At 40.2% G+C, this 25,631-nt stretch overlaps 1 protein-coding gene across 3 annotated transcripts in view; it reads right to left on the bottom strand.

The window, feature by feature from the left end:
* Nucleotides 1-25,631, bottom strand: part of ULK4 (unc-51 like kinase 4) — a 514,736-nt gene that overhangs the window by 225,770 nt on the left and 263,335 nt on the right. The window lies entirely within an intron of this gene.

The following is a 25,631-nucleotide window of genomic DNA, read 5'->3' as shown; positions in this document are numbered from 1 at the left end:
GATACAGCCACTAAGGAAGACAGTATGGAGATTTCTTAAAAAACTAGGAATAAAACAACCATATGACCCAGCCCCACTCCTAGGCATATACCATGAGGAAACCAAAATTGAAAGAGACACATGTATCCCATTGTTCACTGCAGCACTATTTACAATAGCTAGAACATGGAAGCAAACTAGATGTCCATCAACAGATGAATGGATAAAGAAGTTGTGGTACATATACACAGTGGAATATTACTCGGCCATAAAAAGGAATGCATTTGAGTCAGTTCTAATGAGGTGGATGAACCTAGAATCTATTATACAGAGTGAAATGAGTAAGAAGAAGAAAGATAAATACCATATTCTAACACATATATACAGAATCTAGAAAAATGGTACTGAAGAATTTATTTACAGGGCAACAGTGGAGAAACAGACATAGAAAATAGACTTAGGGACATGCGGAGAGGGGAGGAGAGGGTGAGCTGTATGGAAAGAGTAACATGGAAACTTACATTACCATATGTAAAACAGATAGCTGTATTTTGCTGTATGGCTCAGGAATTTGCTGTCTGGCTCAGGAAACTCAAACAGGGGCTCTGTATCAACCTAGAGGGGTGGGATGGGGTGGGAGATAGGAGGGGGTTTCAACAGGGAGGGGATATGTGTATACCTATGGCCAAAATCACTGCAGTTGCTGATTGCAGCCAGGAAATTAAAAGACACTTACTCCTTGGAAGGAAAGTTATGACCAACCTAGATAGTATATTAAAAAGCAGAGACATTACTTTGCCAACCAAGGTCCGTCTAGTCAAGGCTATGGTTTTTCCCAAGGTCATGTATGGATGTGAGAGTTGGACTGTGAAGAAAGCTGCAGAATTTATGGTTTTGAACTGTGGTGCTGGAGAAGACTCTTGAGAGTCCCTTGGACTGCAAGGAGATCCAACCAGTCCATTCTAGAGGAGATCAATCCTGGGTGTTCATTGGAAGGACTGATGCTAAAGCTGAAACTCCAATACTTTGGCTACCTCATGCGACGAGTTGACTCGCTGGAAAAGAGTCTGATGCGGGGAGGGATTGGGGGTGGGAGGAGACGGGGACGGCAGAGAATGAGATGGCTGGATGGCATCACCGACTCGATGGACATGAGTTTGTGTGAACTCCGGGAGTTGGTGATGGACAGGGAGGCCTGGCGTGCTGTGATTCATGGGGTCGCAAAGAGCCAGTCACGACTGACTGACTGAACTGAACTGAACTGATGGCTGATTCATGTGGAGGTCTGACAGAAAACAGCAAAATTCTATAAAGCAATTATCCTTCAATAAAAAATAAATAAATTAGATAAAAAAGAACATTTGCTCATTAAGTTCATCACTAAGGGGTATAAAGGTACATTATAAAACTGAAGAAACTATTTGCAATGCATACACCCAACAAAGGACTCTTACTTACAGTATTAAGAAACCTCTATGAGAAAAACACAAATCAACATTAGAGCTGAGTGAAAGGAATGCAAGACAGAAGAGTGGATATGCAAACAGCCAACTGGTGCATAAAAATACTACAGACTCAAACACATACTACCACACACCAATAGGAAGACTAAAATTAAAAGACAGAGACCACACATATGGAGCAACTGGAATTCTCTTACATGGCCAGTGGGAACATACAAATTAGCACAACACTTGAGAAAATTATTCTAGACAGATGTATGTATGTCTGTGTGCCCGTGTGTGGGCAAGCATGGTTCTGTATGCATCCAAAACAAATGAGAAGATATGTCCACAAAAAGATATATTCAAGAATGTTCACAGCAGCTTTATTCGTAACAGACATAAACTGAAAGCAAGCCTAATGTTCATCAGTAGGAACAGAAAGACTCTACAATGGGATACTAAGTAGAAATTTTTTAAGTTAAAAAGCTTATGAAAGAAACAATGCAGATGAGTCTCATAGAAATTATGCCATGAAAGTTGTTGTTGTTCAGCCGCCTAGTCATGTCTGACTCTTGGCAACCCCATGGACTGCAGCATGCCAGGCTTCCCTGTCCTTGTCCATCTCCCTGAGTTTGCTCAAATTCATGTCCATCGAGTCGGTGATGCCGTCCAACCATCTCATCCTCTGTTGTCCCCTTCTCCTCCTGCCTTCAATCTTTCCCAGCATCAGGGACTTTTCCAATGAGTCAGCTTTTCTCACTGGATGACCGGAATACTGGAGCTTCAGCTTCAGCATTGATCCTTCCAATGAGTATTCAGGATGGATTTCCCTTAAGATTGACTGGTTTGAAATCCGGCCATGAAAGTAGCCAGACACAGAAGTGCACATACTCTGTATTTCTTTTATATGAAGTTCATGAGCAGACTAAACTAATCAATGGTGATAGGAATAAGAATGTTGATGAGACTACAGACTAAACTAATCAATGGTGATAGGAATAAGAAGGCTGATGAGCCCTGCATTTGGGCACGGGCTGGGAAGGGATATGAAGGAATTTCCTGATGTAGTGAAAATTCTCTGTATCTGGATCTTTGTGTTGGTTTTATATCTTTATACATATGTAAAAATTCATCTAGTGGTATGCTTAAAAATTAGTGTAGTTTATTACTACCTGGTAAAGCTTAAACTGTGGAACATTCTCAAAGAGATGGGAATACCAGACCACCTGACCTGCCTCTTGAGAAACCTGTATGCAGGTCAGGAAGCAACAGTTAGAACTGGTCATGGAACAACAGACTGGTTCCAAATAGGAAAAGGAGTACGTCAAGGTTGTATATTGTCACCCTGCTTATTTAACTTATATGCAGAGTACATCATGAGGAACGCTGGGCTGGAAGAAGCACAAGCTGGAATCAAGACTGCCAGGAGAAATATCAATAACCTCAGATATGCAGATGACACCACCCTTATGGCAGAAAGTGACGAGGAACTGAAAAGCCTCTTGATGAAAGTGAAAGAGGAGAGTGAAAAGTTTGGCTTGAAGCTCAACATTTAGAAAATGAAGATCATGGCATCTGGGTCCCATCACTTCATGGGAAATATATGGGGAAACAGTGTCAGACTTTATTTTGGGGGGGCTCCAAAATCACTGCAGATGCTGATTGAAGCCATGAAATTAAAAGACGCTTACTCCTTGGAAGGAAAGTTATGACCAACCTAGATAGCATATTAAAAAGCAGAGACATTACTTTGCCAACCAAGGTCCATCTAGTCAAGGCTATGATTTTTCCCGTGATCATGTATGGATGTGAGAGTTGGACTGTGAAGAACGCTGATCGCCGAAAAACTGATGCTTTTGAACTGTGGTGTTGGAGAAGACTCTTGAGAGTCCCTTGGACTGCAAGGAGATCCAACCAGTCCATTCTAAAGGAGATCAATCCTGGGTGTTCATTGGAAGGACTGATGCTAAAGTTGAAACCCCAATACTTTGGCCACCTCATGTGACGAATTGACTCACTGGAAAAGACTCAGATGCTGGGAAGGATTGGGGGCGGGAGGAGAAGGGGACGACAGAGAATGAGATGGCTGGATGGCATCACCGACTCGATGGACATGAGTTTGAGTGAACTCTGGGAGTTGGTGATGGACAGGGAGTCCTGGTGTGCTGTGATTCATGGGGTTGCAAAGAGTCGAACACGACTGAGCAACTGAATTGAACTGAACTGAAAGCTCAGTAAAAGGTAAATGAAATATGACCCCCAAATGGAGACTATTTTCACACCCACTTAAACGTTTTCCAAGTAAACCTCAATAGGTCTTGAATTTATAGAAGAATGTGATGGGTTCCAATTAGTTTGTACGAATAGGCAATGGTCTTGGAAAATGAAATTTTACTAGACAAATTATTTTTTAAAATATTTGCATAACTGGCATAAGGTTCTGAAAATAAGTATAATTTAGGAAGCAGAGTCAATGGTGCATTTTCTCCAGGCAGATCTGTGCACTGTGATGAGGTTTACTTTTCAGCTGTAACAGCCATTAAAACCAAGTATCAAAACTAATCAAACCAGAAGAAAAAAAAAAGATAAGCAACAGACCGGGAGAAAATATTTGCAAAACACATATCTGAGAAAAGACTTGTATCCAAAATACAGAAAGACTCCTTAGAGCTCAACAATAAGACAACAAACAACCCAATTAAAAAACAGGCAAAAGATCTGAACACATACTTCATCAAAGAAAATACACACAGATGCCAAATAAGCATATGAAAAGATGCTCCACATCATATGGCATTAGGGAATTGCAAATTAAAACAGCAAGACACCACCAAAAACTTACAGGAATAGTGAAAATTCAAAACACTGACACCAAAGGCTGGTGAGAACGTGGAGCCACAATTCTCCCGCATGGCTGGTGGGAAGGCAAAGCAGTACAGCCACTGTGGAAGACAGTTTGGCACTTTCTTACAAAATTAAACACAAGCTTCCCAGATAACCCAATTTTTTTCCTTAGTATTTACTAGAATGAACTGAAAACCTAGGGCCACACAAAAACCTGCACATGGATATTCATAGCAGACTCCTTCATAATAACCAAAACTGAGAAGAAACAAAGGTATTTTTAAATAACTAAGTGCATGAACAAACTGTGGTAGTCCAGTGTAATACTAAAAGACAATATATGGTAAACACAATGGAATGTTATTCAGCAATAAAAAGGAATGGGCTATATCAAGCTACAAAAAGACATGGAGGAACCTTAAAATGTGTATCATTAGGTAAAACAAATTAGTATGATAAAGGCTGCATTTGGATTACTTTTTTTATTTTTTTTAAATTAATTTATTTTAATTGGAGGCTAATTACTTTACAATATTCTATTTTGACATGGATTCTTCCAAATAGATGACATTCTTTCTGGAAAAGGTAAAAGTAGGAGGATATTACAAAGTCAGGGCTTGGGGTGGGAGTGATGGGGAGATGAATAGGTGGAGCAAATGATTTTTAGAACAGTGAAACTATTCTGTAGGATACTGTAATAGTGGAAACATGATGACATATACCTGGCAAAACCCATAAAACTGTATAATACAAAGTACATAAAATTGTACAATACAATCTGTAAACTGCTCTACTGTAAAATGCTAAATCACATTTTCAAAAATAATAAAGCACATTTTATTAAAATCTAAAAGGTATTTCATACCATTAAAATGAATAATATGAGTTTAAAATAATGTTTATTTCATTTGAAGCTCATTGTAAGGAGAGGCTCTCCCTTCTCCAAACCCCACCCCGGGACACACAAGCACCCCCTATAGATCCATAGTGTTTTGGGGAGGAGCGAGCGTGCGGGGAGAAACTGTCCTCTAAAGGAGGTAGACTTTGAACAGATGGCAGATTAGAACACTTGCTAGCACCATACACAGAAATAAACTCAAAATGGGTGATAGACCTGAATGTAAGGCCAGACAATATAAAACTCTTAGAGGAAAACATAGGCAGAACACTCTGACATAAATCACAGCAAGATCCTTTTTGACCCACCTCCTAGAGTAATGAAAATAAAAACAAACAAATGGGACCTAAAATAACTTAAAAGCTTTTGCACAGCAAAGGAAATCATAAAATGAAAAGACAACCCTTAGAATGGGAGAAAACATTTACAAACAAAGCAACTGACAAAAGATTAATCTCCAAAATATATAAGCAGCTCATGTAGCTCAATATAAAAAAAAGTTCCATCAAAAAATGGGTGGAAGACCTAAACAGACATTTCTCCAAGAAGACACACAGATGGCTAATAAACACATTAAAAGATGCTCAACAATGCTCATTATTAGAGAAATGCAAATCAAAACTATAAAGAGGTATCACCTCACATCAGTCAGAATGGCCATCATCAAAAAATGTACAATAACTGCTGGAGAGAGTGTGGAGAAAAGGAAACCCTCTTGCACTGCTGGTGTGGCTGTAAATTAATACTACCATTGTGGAGAACAACATGGAGGGTCCTTAAGAAACTAGGAGTAAAACTACCACATGGCCCAGTAATCCCACTATTTGGCATACACCCTAAGAAAACCATAACTGGAAAAGGTACACACACCCCAGTGTTCACTGCAGCACTATTTACAATAGACTGAGCAACTTCACTTTCACTTTTCACTTTCACACATTGGAGAAGGAAATGGGAACTCACTCCAGTGTTCTTGCCTGGAGAATCCCAGGGACGGGGGAGCCTGGTGGGCTTCTGTCTACGGGGTCACACAGAGTCGGACACGACTGAAGTGACTTAGCAGCAGCAGCAGGACACAGAAGCACTGTGTAGATGAATGGATAAAGATGTGGTACATGTATACAAAGGGACATTTGCCTAATTAAGAGAATGGAATTTGGTCATTTGCAGCGATGTGGACGGGCCTACAGCCTGTCACACAGAGTGAAGTCAGAAAAACAAACATCATATATTAACACATGTATATAGAATCTAGAAAAATGGTACTGATGAACCTATGGTAGAGCAGGAATAGAGACAGAGATGTACAGAATAGACTTGTGTGGGGCTGGGGGGAGGAGAAGAAGGTGGGACGAATGGGGAAAGCATCGACCATGTATATATACACTGCCATGCGTAAAATAGATAGCCAGTGGGAACTTGCGGTATAGCAAAGGGAGCTCAGCTTGGTGCTCTCTGATGACTGAAGAATTGATGCTTTTGAACTGTGGTGTTGGAGAAGACTCTTGAGAGTCCCTTGGACTGCAAGAAGATCCAACCAGTCCATCCTAAAGGAAATCAGTCCTGAATATTCTTTGGAAGGACTGATGCTGAAGCTGAAACTCCAAAACTTTGACCACCTGATGTGAAGAACTGACTCATTGGGAAAGACCCTGATGCTGGGCAAGATTGAAGGCAGGAGGAGAAGGGGACAACAGAGGCTGCGATGGTTGGATGGCATCACTGACTCAATGGACATGAGTTTGAGTAAACTCTGGCAGTTGGTGATAGACAAGGAGGCCTGGTGTGCTGCAGTCCATGGGGTCACAAAGAGTCAGACATGACTGAGTGACTGAACTGAACTGATGACCTAGAGGGGTGGGATGGCAGTGGGGGGAAGGAAGGCTCAAGAGGGAGGGGGTAATATGTATACTTAAAGATGATTCACATTGTTGTACAGTAGAAACCAACACAGCAACTACACTCTAATTAAAAAACAAATTAAAAAAACAAAAACAAGTTCCACTTCCATGTTGCCATTCTGAAAGCTCTCTCTATGGGCTCTCTGGATATGGATGACTCATTTTCCTCAAGGGACATTCACCTTTTCAGGCAGAGACCCTGATTCACAGTTGTTCAAGGCTAGACAGCATGGTTCTCAGAAAATGTGCCACTTTGGGTCTCACATCTTATTATTGTAATTAATGCCATTATTTTCATTACTGAACCTGTTGACTTAAAAAAAAAATTTACAACTTAAAACTTGAGAGTTATGTCTTATGGGGTGGGAATTTTTAGGACTTCAAGCCTGGAGACAGCAACTCAAGCAACCCTGAGACAACTGCCCCCGGGACCTGAGCGGAGGAACCAGGTTATACAGAAGTTTTGCAACAAAGGGCAAGTAGTGTGAATATCAAAATATTATTCTTAATTAGAGGAAGCCAGATATTTCAAGTTAAGGAATTTAGCACTTTCTATGTATGGGAAGATGCAGGTGTCTGGGCTCACGGAAATTATTCCTTTCATATGCATCTCAGCTATCCGGAGCCGGTATCCTGTGTTTTTCACATCCTGAGCTTCCTCGAGGCTCACCCTAGGGAATGGCTGCAGTCTGATGCTGTGAGATCGCAGGTGTTCTTTTCCTTCCTGAGTGCCATTATGGCTCAGGAGCTCACAGTGGAGGGCTGGAAGTACTGATGACTGTGACCTCCTAGTTCACTGATACGTCAGGAAATACTCAATTTCTCAGACCTATTCTCTCTCTTCTCACCTTATCTTCTCACGAGCACACACCACATGCAATTATCTTTAATGTAATTTTCAAGAGCATTTTCTCATTCATTCTTTTACTGATTCATTTAATAAATATTTATTGAGCAAAAATGACATGCTAGAAAAATATGAATGAATATCCTTTTATTCAATAACAAATACCTGATCAAGCTGAGTAAAAACCCTTTGAATTGGCCATGCTGTCAACCTTGACATGATTAAGCATAGTATGGTCACTCTACCAATCTGATTACTGCTTTAATTTTGCAACACAGACCTGTCCCCAATTACTCTTCATTTCAAATTAACTCTTTTTTTTAATTATTTGAAACATCTTTAAAGTAAGTATCAGGTTTTCCATATCAGTTACGTATCAGAGCACTAGGGTGAACACCATCCCCAGATGGAAAGCTCAGTTGGTGGAAGCCCAGGATTAAAGAATGCATGGCTGGGCTGGTGGTCCAGTAGTTAAGAATCCACCTTGCAATGCAGGGGACATGGGTTTGATCCCTGATCTGGGAAGATCCCACATGCTGTGGAGAAACTAAGCCCATGTGTCACAACTACTGAATCCATGCTCTAGAGCCCACAAGCTACAACTATACTGAAGCCTGTGCTCCAAAACAAGAAAGAAGCCACCACAATAAGAAGCCCATGCACCACACTTGCTGCAACTAGAGAATGCCCACATGTAGCAATGAAGACTCACCACAGCCATAAATTTTTTAAATCTTTAAAAAAAAAAAAAAAGACTCCATGGCTTTATTCTCTGGGCAGAGAGACACTTTGCCTCAACACTGGCCAGATGTCTCAAAAATAAAATACCATGCCACTGTTTACCAAGGACATCAAAGGAGAAGATACTGACTGATGTTTACAGAAGAGGACCGCGAGCCGTAAGTAATATTACCCTCAAAGAGACAGTGTTCCAGTCAATTTCATCAATAGCAAATGAAACTGAAGCAAAAGCTTGGCTCCAAATGAGATGTGGAAGAGAGCACCCAACAGTGCTCTGACCAAACTTGCAGTTCTGAAGACAGGGGTGAGCCAGAACAGGGAGCAGACGGCCGCAGCTAGCAACCTCACATCTCAGGGTCATTCAGCTGTTTTCCAGCTAGGGAAGCCCAGGGAAAGTTTCTGCACCTTGTTGGCCTTGCTTTCAGCATATGTACAATGAGAGGTTTGAATAAATGATTTTTAGGAACAGTCAAACTCTAAATCCTCTGTGATTCATATAAGAATTACTGAATGACGTGGAAAGAAACTAAACCCAAATCAGAACAACTGTCTCCAACAGGAAAGGAAGTCTTCTGGGCATGGTGCAGGGGAAGAGCTCTTAGGAGGGTCTTCTGGGCATGGTGCAGGGGAACAGCTTTTAGGAGGGTGGGGAGGACAAACTATAATGCCAAGAAAGACTCAACTGTGGTGGGAAATGTTAACAGAATGAAAAATAAAAGCCCTGTTATTTATTCAGCTAGGTACAGCTAATATCCAAGAGACATCTAGAAAAAAAAGATGGGATTAAGTCCAAAATTCAGTGCTTATATAGACAGAAGATCATATTGTCTGCCAATCACTAGTGCATTTATGTATCTGTAAATGGAAAGACAGAAAGAGCTGATTGCTTACATTTTACTGAAAATGATAACACTATATCATTGCTCTTTGGGGACTCATTTTTTTTAAGCGTGCAAAATTCTACAGGCTTTAACAATAAAATGTGTATAAAGACATTTGAAATCTAAGCGATCTCTTGACATTTGACTAAAAGTCAAAGCAGTGGACCACAGGACAAATAGAATACTTCACCCATGAAGGGTGACTATTAGCTTTGTTTCACGGTCTGTAAATGACTTATTAAACTCCTCTATAAAGTTTTATTACTGTTCTAAACCCATTAATAACTGTCCTCACTTTAAATGTCCTACTGTTTGCGGAATATGCCAGCAGTGGGCTGCAATAATGGCTGCCTGGCATTAAATTTTTTTCTCTAAAAGAGAAGGCGTTAGACACACTATGCAACACTGATTATATCATTTAAAGGAAAATAGAAAGAGCCAGATGTTAGTTGTCTCTCTTTGTATGGGTATAACCTGCTTGATTCCACATTTTCATCTTTAGTTCCTGAGCGTCAGCAGCCTAGACAGAAGGGAATAAAAGTGAATGTGTGTTTCAGCACATTGGGAAAGCACTTAACAGAGAAAACAATTTACATCTTAATAGCTTTCTTTCATTACATCGACTCCTCCTCTGCTGTTCATCTTAGAGGTTGCAGGAATATTTGCAAACTATTGGCAAGTATAAAGAGAATCACAAAATTTTTAGGGCTGTCAGGATCTCTAGAGGCCATAAGCCAGCCTCCCACCCGCACTGGAATCACTTCTCTGCTTGATCTCCCTTGGAGACTGATGGCGCTCAATTTGTCCTGAACTTGACCTCTCCCTACTTAAGTCTTCAAATTGTTGGAAAGAACTGTCCTATGCTGAACAGGAAGTGGCGGCCATGGAACTTTCCCTAAGACCCAAGGTCCTGCCTATTGGAGCAACTCACAGCAGGAAACTCCTCCTGTTTCCCATGACACATCCAAAGACAGCGCTAGAAGCTCTCACTGGTCATCTAGCTTACAAGTCGCACTTGCCAGCTTCCTCTACTGCTCCTTAGAAGGAACGGTTTCCATCAGCCTCTCCATCTTGGATGCCTAAGCGAAGGAGCTTCTAGTTTTATCTGTAACATTTCTTTAACATTTCCCCAGAAGTAAATTCAACACCCCTCCTTACACAGAGGAGACACCAACACCCCAGAGTTGGGCCATCAGAGTATATAGCCTGCCTCCGGAAAGCACTGTGGTCGAGAACTTGAAGTTGAAGTGCATATCAACATATGGGGAAAACAGACAAGAAAAGAGACAAGAAAATCAGAGTAAATTCATGGAAACCTCAACAGTAAGACAGAGGACAAACACAAATACAGGGAACATTCTACTCATTTTCAACACTCCATTTCAACACTCCATTTAAAATGAGTCAAATGGGAATGTTAATATTAATTTCTTTTCCCTGGCTTGTGTTTGATAGGAAATTTTCAGGATCTTCTGATCCTACAGCTTCAAGGAAGTTACTTCCAAAGTGAATTTGCTATCTCATGAAATACATACATTAAAAAATTTTTTTAAATTAGTCTTTGCTGTCAAAATAATTGCTACTCTCAAAATAGTCACGCTCTTTGTTGAAAACTGTGGCATCTCTGCTGAGAAGTGACTGCCCAGTCAGACTTTCCAGTGCCCAAAACTACATCCTCACATGGCCCAGAAACCAGATGCCACTGATCAGTGTGAGCGAGAGAGACATGTATCGTTTTCAGCTGGGTTCTTTGTTAATTGTGGTAAAAATACATACCTCACATAAAACTTACTATTATAACCACACAAAATACATAGTGTTGTGTAACCAACGCCACAATTTCCAGACCATCTTCACCACCGCAAACAGAATCCCTGTACCCATTAAACAAAATTCCTCATTTCCCTTCTCCCAGCCTGTGCCAACCACTATTTCACTCTCTGCTCCTATGAATTTGTCTATTCCAGGTACCTCATATAAGTAAAACTCATACACAATGTGTCCTTTTTGTATCTGGCTTCTAACATTTAGTGTAATATTTTCAAGCTTCATCTACATTGCAGCATGAATCAGAATTTTATTTCTTTCTATGGCTGAACAGTACGCTCCTATATGTATATCTCACATTTGCTATCCATTCATCTGCAGACGGGCTTGTGAATTATTTCCACCTTTTAGCTCTTGTGAATAATGCTGCAATGAACGTTCACGTGTAAGTTATCTGTTTAAGGCTCTATTCCACTTCTTTTGGGCATACACCTAGGAGGGGAATTGCCAGATCATGTGGTAATTCTATGCATAACTTTTGAGGAATCACTATTGTCTTCCATAGCAGTCATACTATTTCACGTGGCCACCAGCAATGTGTGAGGGTTCCAATTTCTCCATACCTCACCAACACTATTTTCTTTTTTTAAAAAAATAAAAAAATAGTTGTGATCCTAATAAATTTGAAGAAGTAGCTCATTATAGTTTTGATCTGTATAACCATAATGACAAATAATGTTATGCATCCTTTCATGTGTTTATTGGTTATGTGGTTGGTTTTTTTTTTTTTTTTAAGAAATATCTATATGAGTTTTTGTCTCCTTTTCAATTAGGCTAATTGTTTTTTTGCTGTCAAATGTTCTCACCACAAAAAGGAAATGGTAATTATGTTGTGTGATATAATTGTGTATCACATCAACACAGTATATATGTTAAACGTATATATGTAAACTGTATCTCAATAAAAAGGAAAGAGAAAGGAGAGAGAAGGCGGGCTGGAGGGAGCACAGAAAGAAGGAAGAAAGGAGTCTACAAATAAATACCTATTTATAAATAAAAAGAACAAAGGCCATTCAGAATGGCCATTATTAAAAAGTCTGCAAATAATAAAGAACAGAAAGAGTGTGGAGGTAAGGGAACCCTGCTGAACTGTTGGTGACGATGTAGACGGGTGCAGCTACGATGGAAAGCATTATGGAGGTTCTGTAAAAAGCTAAAAAGAGAATTGCCATATCACCCAGCAACCCCACTCTTGGGCATATATCCCATGGGTGCGCACTTGGTTGCTCAGCTGTGTCTGACTCTTCTGTGACCCCATAGACTGTAGTCCACCAGGCCCCCCTGTTCATAGAATTTTCCAGGCAAGATTACTGGAGTGGGTTGCCATTTCCTCCTCCAGGGGATCTTCCTGACCCAGGGACTGAACCCATGTTCCTAGTGTCTCCTGCACTGGTAGGCAGGTTCTTCACCACTGCACCATCTGAGAAGCCCCAGTCATATATTCCAAGGAAACTCTAATTTGAACAGATACATGCACCCCAATGTTCACAGCAACACTATTCACAACAGCCAAGACATGGAAGCAACCTAAATACCATCCACATATAAATGAATAAAGAAGAGGCGGTATGTAACACGCATACAACACACACAGGTACACACACACACGAATACTCCTCAGTCATTCAAAAAAGAATGAAAGAAGGCCATTTGCAGCAACATGACCTTGAGACTGTCATACCAAGTAAAGTAAGTCAGGCAGAAAGAGATAAATATATCACATGACTTATCTGTGGAATATGAAATATGATACAAAGGAACTAAAGTTCAAAACAGAAACATTCACAGACATAGAAAACAAACTTATGGTTACCAGAAGAGAAAGGGGTAAGGGGACAGATTAGGAGTCTGGGATTGGAAGATGCAAGTTACTGTGTATAAAATAAATAACAAAGTCCTACTGTATGGCACAAGGAACACAGTTAATATCTTCTGATAATAAACTATAATGGAAAAGAATGTGAAAAAGTACATGCGTGTGTATATACTGGATTGGCCATAAAGTTCGCTCGGGCTTTCCATATGCTGTTACAGGAAAATCCAAATGAACATTTTGGTCAACCCAATGTGTATAACAATCACTTTGCTGTACACCTGAAATTAACCCAACATTGTAAATTAACTATATTCCATTTTTAAAAAAGGAGGCTCTAAGATCATATTTGTGAATTTTTTCAGTACACTGTATATAACCTACTGGAGTGGGAAAGTTATGATTTAAAAAGTCTGATGTTGCCTTAGAATCTAGTAACTTATCTTGGGTTTCACTTTTCTTACTCTAATGATCTGCTTATATGGCCCCATGAGAGGGCTGCTCAGCTATTTTTAGTATTTATTTTCAAATACTTATGCTAAGTTTACCAATTATACATGACAAACCTGCACATAATATCATTTAATCCTCAAATCAAAGCTATGAAATGGGTGCCATTATCCCAAAGAGATCTCACCAAATAAACTGTAGACCTTGGATTCAAGCCCAGCTATTTCAATGACCGCACCATGTTACTTTCTTCCACTCACATGCTAACTTAACTTTCTCCCTAAATAATGGATTCATATCCTTCCTTTTTTCTTGGAAGATAACTTTAAAAGTCTTTCAGGAGCCCTCTGAGAATTTATAGGAGGCTCAACTCATTGTATGCTATTTCCCGACTATTATTGATTCTCACCGGCTATAATGTGTCCCTCCTTCCTATTTTTAACATGTTTTTAATCTGACCTTGCAAAGAGCTTGTTAAATGTCTTTTTCTTTTCTTTCCTTGAAAAACTTTTCCGATAAGTGATCATACGGCTTGGATATCTCAAAGTATTTCAGATTAAGAAGCCTAAGTGAGCACTGGTCAGTAGACTCTTAGGAAGGGGAGTGAAGACATGCAGGCCAACCAGTCTAAATGGAATACTAAAGAAGGAAAAGTAGACAGTTCAATCTATCCAACACATAATTCTTCATATTTCAAGATTAAGGTAAGATAAAAGAAACGAGTAAAGAATCACTGCTTGTAAGTCTGTAGCTCCCCAAAATGGCTCTGCAGAAGCCCAGATTACGTTCTCAGTCTCTGCCAATGGCTTTTATCATGCTTCAAAGCAACAGGATCTGCTCCTTGGAGATGAGTTAGCTGGATTTCAAAAGTGGAGAAGAACTGGAGAAGAACTGATGGAAAAAATCAGTGAGAAGCTCAAATTTTACCCACTTTGGCGGCCTAAGAAGAATCCAGCGAATACTGCCTTATGGATATCAGGTTCTCAACACACACACACACACACGGAGGGAAGAGACATATGAAACACAGCACTGCAGAGGCACGAAGATAACACATACGGCCCAGCTTCTTCTGTGGGCGAGACTGTGAGCAGGTGTGCAGACTCAGAGCACTTACTCCAGACACGGAAGGTGAGCGCCACTCTGGGCGGCAGGGCACGGTTACTAAACAACTACTATGCATCAGCAACTGCAGGAGTTACCGCGGTGAACGGGAAAGGCAGGTCCCTGTCTCTGTGGGGATTTCATCCTAGCAGATGGCATGGACATTAACCAACTAATTCTATAGCTCATGTTTTAATTAAAAGCGAAATATGTGCAACCAAGGAGAATGTGGGGTATCACAGAAGGTTTTCTGGAGGAAATGGTGTTTGAACTGAGCACTGAAGGAAGGAACAAGGTAAGAAGGATGGGGAACGGTGGGTGGGACCGCACAGAGCGGAGAGCAGCACAGCACCTGATGGAACCACAGGCAAGCTGGCTGCGGCCACAGAGCAGACAGAAGAGGAGGAAGTGGCCTGAGAGGCAGTTGGTGAAATACGAGCTGTTTGTTACATTAATGATTCCAGTCTTGCTCCCAGGAGCGGCAGAAAGCTAGCAGAGAGAGTAATATGGCAAGATTCGCCCCTTCAAGTGATCATTCTGGCAGTCACTACATGAAAAATAGACCAGAGGGTTATCTTCTCCAAGATTCTCCTGTTCCCAAGGTCAGTCCTACACAAATCATGAAACGATGCTCAATGTCCTTAACTTTTGGGGAACTGCAAATCAACACCATGTGTGACATCACTTCACACCATTAGGATAGCCATAAAGAAAAAGGACACAAGATAACAAAGAGTGGAAAGGGTATGGAGAAACCGGAATCCTCATAACATTGTTGGTGGAAATTTTAAACAGCGCAGCCACTCTGGAAAACAGTGTGATGGGGAAAATGGAAAAGGTGGAAGTAGTGACAGATTTTATTTTCCTGGGCTGCAAATTTATTGCAGACAGTGACAATAGCCATGGCATTAGAAGACTCCTTGGAAGGAAAACTCTGACAAACCTAGACAGCCTATTAAAAAGCAGAGGCATCACTTTGCTGACAAATGTTTGTATAGGCAAAGCTATGGTTTTTCTAGTAGTCATGTATAAATGAAAGAGTTGGACCATAAAGAAGGCTGGGTGATAAAAAATTGATGCTTTCCAATTGGGGTGCTAGAGAAGACTCTTGAGAGTCTTCTCCTTTGGACAGCAAGGAGATCAAACTAGTCAGTCCTAAAGGAAATCAACTCTGGGTGTTCATTGGAAAGACTGATGCTGAAGCTCCAATACCTTGGTCACCTGATGCCAAGAGCTGACTCATTGGAAAAGACCCTGATGCTGGGAAAGATGGAGGGCAAGAGGAGAAGAAGGCAACAGAGGATGAGACGGTTAGATGGCATCACTGACCCAATGGACATCAATTTCAGCAAACTTTGGAAGATAGTGGAGGACAGGGGAGCCCGGTGTGTTGCAGTCCATGGGGTCACAAAGAATTGGACTGGACTTAGCGAATGAACAACAACAACATTACCTTACTGAACAACGTCTTGTCAAATTTAAGCAATGCCCATTCTCTGTTCAGTTAAAGTTCAATATTTTTGACAGCATTTGTATCTTATATATTTTCTCTATATTCATTTAATACGAGAACAATTTCTAAAAGTAATAGCTGGGTTAAACCTACTCATCGCATAAGAATTTACTTCAGATTCAAAACCTCACACAGACATGAAACTAATAGGGGCAGTTTGTTAATGCAAAGTTTTAGGGATACCAAGGTAGTGAGAAATAAGAAAAGTTCAAATATGTGATGGAAGTGAAAGTGTTAGCCGCTCAGTCATATCCAACTCTTGAGACCCGATGGACTGCAGCCCGCCAGGCTCCTCTGCCCATGGGATTCTCCAGACAAGAATACTGGAGTGCGTTGCCATGCCCGCCGCCAGGGCATCTTCCTGACCCAGAGTAAGTAGGTAGTCAGTAACTACCAGCCAGTTTCCTCATCTTCGGCTCAAACTGAACTGTAGTCCGGCCATGTTTCCAAATCGCTCGGGGCGAAACTGGCCCTGTGCTCCCCGGAGGCACAGCCAGGTCTACTGGTTTCTCCTCTCTCCCCGCGCAGAGTCTCCTCTGCTGCAGCTGCACTGGCCTCCCCGCTGTTCCTCTCCCACCAGGCAGGCTCCCACCCTGGATTCACACCGGCTCTTCTCTCCACCCACCTTCGCCCAGGGATCTGCATGGCTGCTTCCTAGCTTCCTTCCAGCTTTTACGTAACCACCACCTCCACAGTGATGCCTTCCGGGCTCCCCAGGGAAGGATTTCAACGCTACCTCCATGCAGACACCTTTAGCCCCCTTTTCCTTTTTTCTTACAAATCAGTGTTTATCATCATGTGACATCCAACATTATCTAACATAAACTTTCTTGTTCATTGTTTTGGTTTGTGGTTTATTTTTTTCCATCAGAATGGAAGCGCCATGTAGGCAGAAATCTTGCCAGTTTTGTTCATTTTGTTCATTCTTCACACCAAGAACAAGGCCTGGTATATAAATATTTGCTGATAGACTGAATGAACTAGATAAGAGTGGGCAATTATCTGTTTTGTAAATAAAATCTTAGAGACACAGTCATGCTCATCCCTTTATGTATTTATTCTCTATGGCAATTTTTGTGCTATAGGAGCAGAATTAAGTAAGATGTATGTATTTATTATGATTTTTAGATTAAGCCCTTAGGGCAAATATTCCATTTTTTCTTCATGCATCTTCATGCTATTATGAAGGTAGTAATCTCTTCTGAATATATTTAAATTTAATTTTCAGTTTTTCTTGAGTTGAATCATAATTTAACAACTAAATTTTACAAATATATTGATGTGAAGAGTTGAGAGCAGTTTTGGGAGAATTTGAGTTAGGTACTGTACAAGAGGGGCTGGAAAACCATGGTCAGTGGGTTGGCCACCTAATTTTGTAAAGAAAACTTATGGACGCAGGGCCATAACCACTCACATCTGGATTCTCTGTCCTGTTGCCTGCTATGCTGGCAGTACTGAGCAGCAGTGGCAAAGATCACATGGCCCTACAAGCCTAAAATATTTACTATCTGGTCCTTTACACAAGAAGTTTGCCAACTTCGCCTCTTTAACATCATTCTGAACATTATCCTTAAACGTAAAAGAATCGAAGAGAGCTATTAAGTACACCGTCAAAGCTCAAACAACTCTCATGGTAATTTTCTGGTCTCTTGAGGAAACACCAACTTAGGCAGTTTTATAATATACCTAGCAAGAAATGAGTGTTTTGATTTCTGACACACCATAAACCCATGAGGACAAACATAATTTCCCTAAATGGTCCTTTGGAGGTGCTACAGTTTTTTGGCTGCTGCAGTGTGTCATGTAAATCCATTATGCTGACAGCTCTGCTGGTAAGACTGAAGCTGGAATTAATATCCATTATCAAAAGGTCATTGCACAGGAATGAGCCGGCATCCAATTTGAAATGCTAATAACAGTAACATTTTTTCAAATATAAACAAAAGGTCTTACTTTGTTTTTTAATTATTTCCCTAAAGGAGATCAATCCTGGGTGTTCATTGGAAGGACTGATGAGAAAGCTGAAACTCCAAAACTCTAGCCACCTCATGCGACGAGCTGGCTCACTTGAAAAGACTCTGATGCTGGGAAGGGTTGGGGGCAGGAGGAGAAGGAGACGACAGAGAATGAGATGGCTGGATGGCATCACCGACTTGATGGACATGAGTTTGAGTGAACTCCAGGATTTGGTGATGGACAGGGAGGCCTGGCATGCTGTGATTCATTCATGGGGTCGCAAAGAGTCGGACACGATTGAGCGACTGAACTGAACTGAAACACTTCATTTAAAAATGAAAATGTTAAAGCAAAAAAACTGGATAATACAACGCAGCTGCGCACTGTGGTGTGTTGACAACCCTGCCGCTCAGAGCCTGTGTGTTTGCGGGATGCGCAGATGCTATGTTGAGGTTCTCATCTGTACTACCGACCACACCTCATTGAGTCTAAGACGCCAGAGATCATAAGGAACCACATCATTTTACATCCACTAACAAAGAAAAAATGCTGCCACTTACATGGCACACACTTAATCACTTAGAACTGCATCTTACACTCAATGCAAGTGCTCTGAGACATATTTTGACATGGATTTTCTCATACATTGCCTTTATGACACACAAAAAGGGATGTCTAAGTACATTTAATTGGTTGAGTTTTTTGTAAAAGTTCTTCCCATTTGGAGACTGACTCTTCTTATTTGACAACCTGGAATCATCCAACATCTGTACTGTTTCTTAAGTCTTGTTCCATCAGAACACGGACGCAGGACAGCACTCTGATGCATCTCTTCCGAGGTGTCTGGGTTCACTTCTGGGACACTCATACTCATCCCACAAGGTTCAACACACACATGCCAGCAGCAGAACCTACACTGGGACTGCCATCTGGATAGCAGTGTTGATGTACTTATTTCAGAGACATGAAAAGGTGAGGCGGGAAAATGTTTGCTCTAGAATTCATCCCTCCACTAACTGTCAGTATGCGGTCTGACAATGAAATTCAGACACTCGCCTACCACAGCACCACACTGAAGCACTTAAAGGCAGGAATGATCATTTCCACTTCATCTGCGCCACAGCTCACTTATAACAGGATGATTTTCAAAGTATTAATGTTACAAATAAATGTAGTGTTTGGAATAGGGAATTTAACTCTGTATGAAATGTAATGAATATATACATTGATGACTGAGCGAGAATTGATCCAAAATAAAAACCAACAAGAAAACTTTATTCAAACAGACCACAAACGTTCAAGCCCATACAGTGGCAGATCATTAGTGACTCATGTTGCCACACCCCACTGAATCTTAACACACTCTGGGCTGACAAACACTCAACAGATCTCTTACCTAACTTTGGAAAAATCAGCCACACACTGAGTAGCCGCCAAGAAGTCTGTAGAGCAGCAGAGTATAATGAAAAGACAGACCTGGTGTATCTCTGGAGAATGGAGACAGTCTTACCACAGTCACATGCCTCTCCTCCCCACTAACCACTAGCAAGGGCCAGGAAAGTGATCCCAGCCTCGGTGTACCCCTGGAACCCCAGACTTACCGCTTTCTCACCCCGCCACACTTGCAGCCTAACCACCTTTCTTAAGACCACCTGGACTCCGGACGATTTTGTTCTAGCAGGCAGTAAACTTCCTTGTGAATCTTTTGACCTTGAAGGGCTTTAGTCTTATTCTTTGTTAGGACAGGTCTATAGTTTATTTCATAGCCCAAGGAATTAGTCCAGGGCTTCCCAGGTGGTGCTAGTGGTAAAGAACCTGCCTGCCAATGCAGGAGACATAAGAGACATGGGTTCAATCTCTGGGTCAGGAAGATCCCCTGGAGCAGGAAATGGCAACCCACTCCTGAAAAAAATCCCATAGACAGAGGAGCATGGCAGACCACAGTTCATGGGGTTGCAAAGATATGGACACAACTGAAATGACTTAGCATAGCATGCAAAGGACATGGTTGAAATGCTATGAAAGGTCTAGACTAGCATCTGGTTTCAGGCTGATGTAACTTTACTTAGGTCCATAGCAAGGTACCACCCGGTAGCTAGGCCGGAATGCCTACATCCCCCATGAGCATAATCTCTGTTATATCAATCCAGCTCTCAACCTTATGGCATCTGCTCTGTCCTTTTTCTAGGCCTAACAGAATCCTGTTCTGCGCATGTCCACTGAAACCCAGCCCTCACAAAGGACCTGTGTGAAACCTCCATGTAGACATCTGGGCCCGATCCCTCTTTGCATCTCTTCTCTTACACTCTGCCCTGTGAACCTTCACTAGTTCTCATCCCTGAACACGGAACTCTTTCTCCCTAACTCGGAAACATCTTGGTATTCTTCTTGGACCCTGCTTCCATAAACAGACAAAAAACAGACAGAACAAAAACAAAGAGTGTTATGAGGTTCACCTCGTGTTTTGCTTCTCAAGGCTCAGAACCCAATGTTGCCTATTTTCCAGTGACTGAAAACAAACTGCTTCACATGTTTTGTTGAATTTTCCTGTTGTTTTGGTAGGAGGGCATGTTAGTATCAGTTACTGTCAAGACAGAAATCCTATATGCACTTTGCCAAGTATACATATTAAATCATGAAAATTGACCATATATTAGCTACAAGAAAACCTTAATAAATTCTAAAAAGACAAAATAGTACTGCTGAAACTTGCTGACCACAGTGCAATAAAACTAGAAAGAACAAAATTAATAAAACAAAATATGCCCTCACTGTTAAACAATTATTGGCTCAATGAAGGAACGTAAACCAAAACTGAAATATACGTAGAAAACAAAAATGATGGAAGCACTACAGATCAGAATCCAATACTGGAAGAAAATTCATACCTTTAAATATTTTAGTGATTAAGCAAAAAGGACACAAAGGAGTTAAGCATCTTATTCAAAGACAGAAAAAGAATGAAAAAAGAACTTCATTCACAAGGAGTGAATCAGTAGATAAAAGAAGAATTTTTTTTTAAAACTAGGACTAATATGCAAATTCCCAAACTGGCCTAAAAATTATATGCACATTTGTATATGCACACAAATGCACACATAATAGTTAAAACCATTATCTTAACTAATCAATAAAATTAAAAAAGTGCAAATACATATATAATATGTATTTTTAGAGTATATTTTTTATATATAATATATATATTTAAATACATATATGAAATATATATAAAAAATGGAAACAGGAAGTTAACTTCTGAAACCTAAGAAAATAAAAGAATTATGAGAAGCTATTCTGTCCAAGTCTATAGATTTGAAAGTGTGTGTGAAATGAAGACCTTCTAGGAAAATATAATATCCTATAACTGACTCTATAAAAGATGGGAAAATGAAAAAAGATTTATTATCACTGTAGAAATAGAGAATGCTGTCAAAGAGCTATCACAGCTACCATACCTTCAAGAAAGAGAACCAGCCAGATGGCTTCACAAGGGAATCCTATCAAACTTTTAAAAAATAATATCTAAGACATCTAAACTGTTCCAAAGCCAAAGGAAGAAAACTTCCTTAAAAAGAAAAAGCAGCAATATAGCAATAACACCAAAATCCAGCAAAAAAGAAAGAAACAAGAAACAAAACTACAGATCAATCACACTTATGAACAGCAATGGAAAATCCTGAATAAAAGATTAACAAAAACCTGAAGCAGCACAATTACAGAATATTACATCACAATTAACTGTGCTTACTGATCCAAACGTTAGGGTGGTTGCACATTAGATACTCTATTAAATATAATCCATGACCTGAATAGATCCAAGGAAAAATCCTCTGATCATTTCCAGAGGGGTCAAAAGTCATCATTATTCATTTATTATTATTTATTCTTGATTGCAAAGGATAAAATGTAAACACTTCCTTAACCAGAAAAAAAGATTCTGAGGCAATACCAAGATATCCTCTATATCATTCTCTTTGAATGTTGCAACTGGACTAGAGAGAAAAAGTAGAACTTTAAAAATTTAAGACTGTTTCTATTTGCATTCATTATTATTACATAATCAGAAAGTAAAGAGAATCATCTAAAGCCATCACTATGGAAAGTAATAAGAGAATAAACCCAGGGACAAAGTTAATAAACAGAAATTTAAAAAAACTTTCAAACACATACTTAAAAAAATAATTGAGAACTATACTTGTAGAAAATTCCTTATTTCCGAGAGCAAGCAAAAAAGGATAAAATACCTGGGGAGAAATAAACAGGAAGAAATGCATATGGCCTATATAAAGAAAACCATAAAGAAAGAACATCAAACAAATGGGAAAACATAATATGCTCTTAGATCCAGAGACAAGTAATCTCATGTGCCCTGATGGAAGTATAAACTGTCAGGCTGCTTACAACAACCTGTCAATACCCATGGAAATTACAAACGCATATACTGCTTGAAAAGGAAATGGCAACCCACTCCAGTGTTCTTGCCTGGAGAATCCCAGGGATGGGGGCACCTGGTGGGCGGCCGTCTATGGGGTCGCACAGAGTTAGACACGACTGAAGCGACTTAACAACAGCAGATACCCCTTGATCTAGTGATTCTAACCCCAGGAATTTACTCTGGAGATAGTCCTGCTCCCACGTGAAGGTATGTGTGCTTAAGGTTATTCACTGCAGAACTGTCTGCAAAAGCAAAAGATTGGAAATTACCCATATCCATTCGATTACTGGTTTGGAAACAGTGGTTGAGTTTATTTTCTGGGCTCCAAAATCACTGCAGATGGTGATTGCAGCCATGAACTTAAAAGACACTTACTCCTTGGAAGTAAAGTTATGACCAACCTAGATAGCATATTAAAAAGCAGAGACATTACTTTGTTAACAAAGGTCCATCTAGTTAAGGCTATGGTTCTTCCAGTAGTTATGTATGGATGTTAGAGTTGGACTATAAAGAAAGCTGAGCACCGAAAAATTGAAGCTTTTGAACTGTGGTGTTGGAGAAGACTCTTGAGAGTCCCTTGGATTACACGGAGATCCAACCAGACCATCCTAAAGGAAATCAGTCCTGAATATTCATTGGAAGGGATGGATGCTAAAGCTGAAACTCCAATACTTTGGCCACCTGATGCAAAGAACTGACTCATCTGAAAAGACCCTGATGTTGGGAAAGATTGAAGGAGGGAGGAGAAGGGGATGACAGAGGATGAGATGGTTGGATGGCATCACCGACTCAATGGACGTTAAGTTTGGGTAAACTCTGGGAGTTGGTGACGGACAGGGAGGCCTGGCGTGCTGCAGTTCAAGGGGTCACAAAGAGTCGGACACGACTGAGTGAATGAACTGAACTGAACCCATAAAACAGAACAGGATGCTACTGTATAAAAGGATAAATGTTTCAAGTTACTAAAATCCCTCAACTCTTGGCAATATTTATTATCGTTGAAAATGCACATTCTTCTTAAGGAAGAAAAAAAACATTTCCAACATTTAGGTATAGTGACCAACAGAAACACAACTCTAAATATTGGGGGGAAAAATCAGAACCGTGACTTAAAGATTTTATTCACTGATCTTGGATTTTTTTATTCACTGATCCTATTCAAGTCTTATTTTCATGAACATTCTGATGAGAGATTTCATTAATACAAAAGTAGTAAACACTGTGTTTAAGATGTAACAATATTCCCAACTTGATCTATAGAGTCAATGCAATCCCAATCAAAATCCAAGCAAGTTATTTTATACGTATCAACAAGCTGATTCTAAAGTTTATATTAAGGAGAGGAACAAAGTTGAAGGACTGATGCCACCTGACTTCAAGACTTACCTTAAAGCTACATTCATCAGGACAGTGGGTACTGGTGCAAGTATAAAGCAAATAGGTCAATGGAAGAGAATAGAGAGCCCAGTAACAGACTTGGATAAATACAGTTAAATGACCTTTGACAAAGGAGCAAAGGCAACACAATGGAGCAAAGACAGTCTCCCCAACAAACAGTGCTGGAACAGCAACATACAAAAAAAAAATCTACCTTATGCCCCTTTCAGAAAAATTAACTCACAATGGATCACAGACCTAATTGTAAAAATTCAAAACTGCAAAACTCTTAAGGGATAATGTAGGAGAAAACCTAGATGATATTGGGAATGGTGAAGACTTTTGAGATAATAACACCATGGACACAATCCATAACAAAAAAAAAAAAGATAAACTGGACTTAACTAAAATTAAAACTTTGGCTTTCCAAAAGAATTAAAACACAAGCCACAGACTAGGAGAAAATATTTGAAAAAGACACATCTGATAAAGGACTTTATCCAATATATGCAAAGAACTCTTGAAACCCAAGAGCAAGAAGAAAAAATAATCCAATTAACACTTAAGTTGAAGATCTTAGCAGAGACCTCCACCAGAGAAGATATACAAATGGGAAACAAGAATATAAGAAAATGCTTCCCATGGTATACCATCAGGGAAAGGGAAATTAAAACAAGGAGCTACCATGACACACCCAACAGAACATCCAAAATCCAGAACACTGACAACACCCAATGCTGGCAAGGGTATTGAGGAACAGAAACTCTCATTCACTTTGGGAATGCACAATGGTACAGCCACACTGGAAGATAGTTTGGCATCCCTTAGAAAATGAAATAATTATCATACTATTAGCAAGTGCACTCTTTGGTATTTACCTAAAGGAGTTCAAAACTTATGTCCACACAAAAATCTTAATACGTATATTTACAGCTGCTTTATTCATAATTGCCAAAATCTGGAAGCAACCAAGATGTCCTTCATTAGGTAAATGGATTAACAAAGCTGCAGCACCTCCAGACAATAGAGAATTTTATTCAGTACTAAAATGAAATGAGCCATCAAACCATGAAAACACATGGAAGAACCTTAAATAAATATTACTAAGTGAAAGAAGCCAATCTGAAAAGGTGACATACTGCATGATTCTAACTTTATGATGTTCCGGAAAGGGCAAAACTATGTAGACAGTAAAGAGATCAGTGGTTGCAGAAGGCAGTGGGGATGAACAGAGCAGAGAGGACTGTTAAGGCAATGAAAATACACTGTACAATGTAATAACGATGGATATATGTCATTATGCATGCATGCTCAGTCGCTTCAGCTGCATCTGCCTCTTCGCAACCCCATGGACAGTAGCCTGCTAGGCTCCTGTGTCCATGGGATTTTCCCGGCAAAAATACTAGAGTGGGTTGCTATATCCCCCTCCAGGAGACGTTCCTGACCAAGGGACTGAACCTGTGTCTCCTGCGCCCCCTGCATTGCAGGCAAGTATCTTATCGTTGAGTCACTGGGGAAGCCCCAAATGTCATTATACATTTGTCCAAACACAGAGAAAGTACAATATTGAGTGAGCCTGAATGTAAATTATGAACTCTGGGTGGTTATGATATCAATGTA

Source organism: Moschus berezovskii, chromosome 24 (assembly GCF_049115385.1).
Source record: "Moschus berezovskii isolate FMDL1 chromosome 24, NW_MosBer_1.0, whole genome shotgun sequence".
Lineage (NCBI taxonomy): Eukaryota > Metazoa > Chordata > Mammalia > Artiodactyla > Moschidae > Moschus > Moschus berezovskii.
This window is presented reverse-complemented; position numbering and strand designations above follow the sequence as displayed.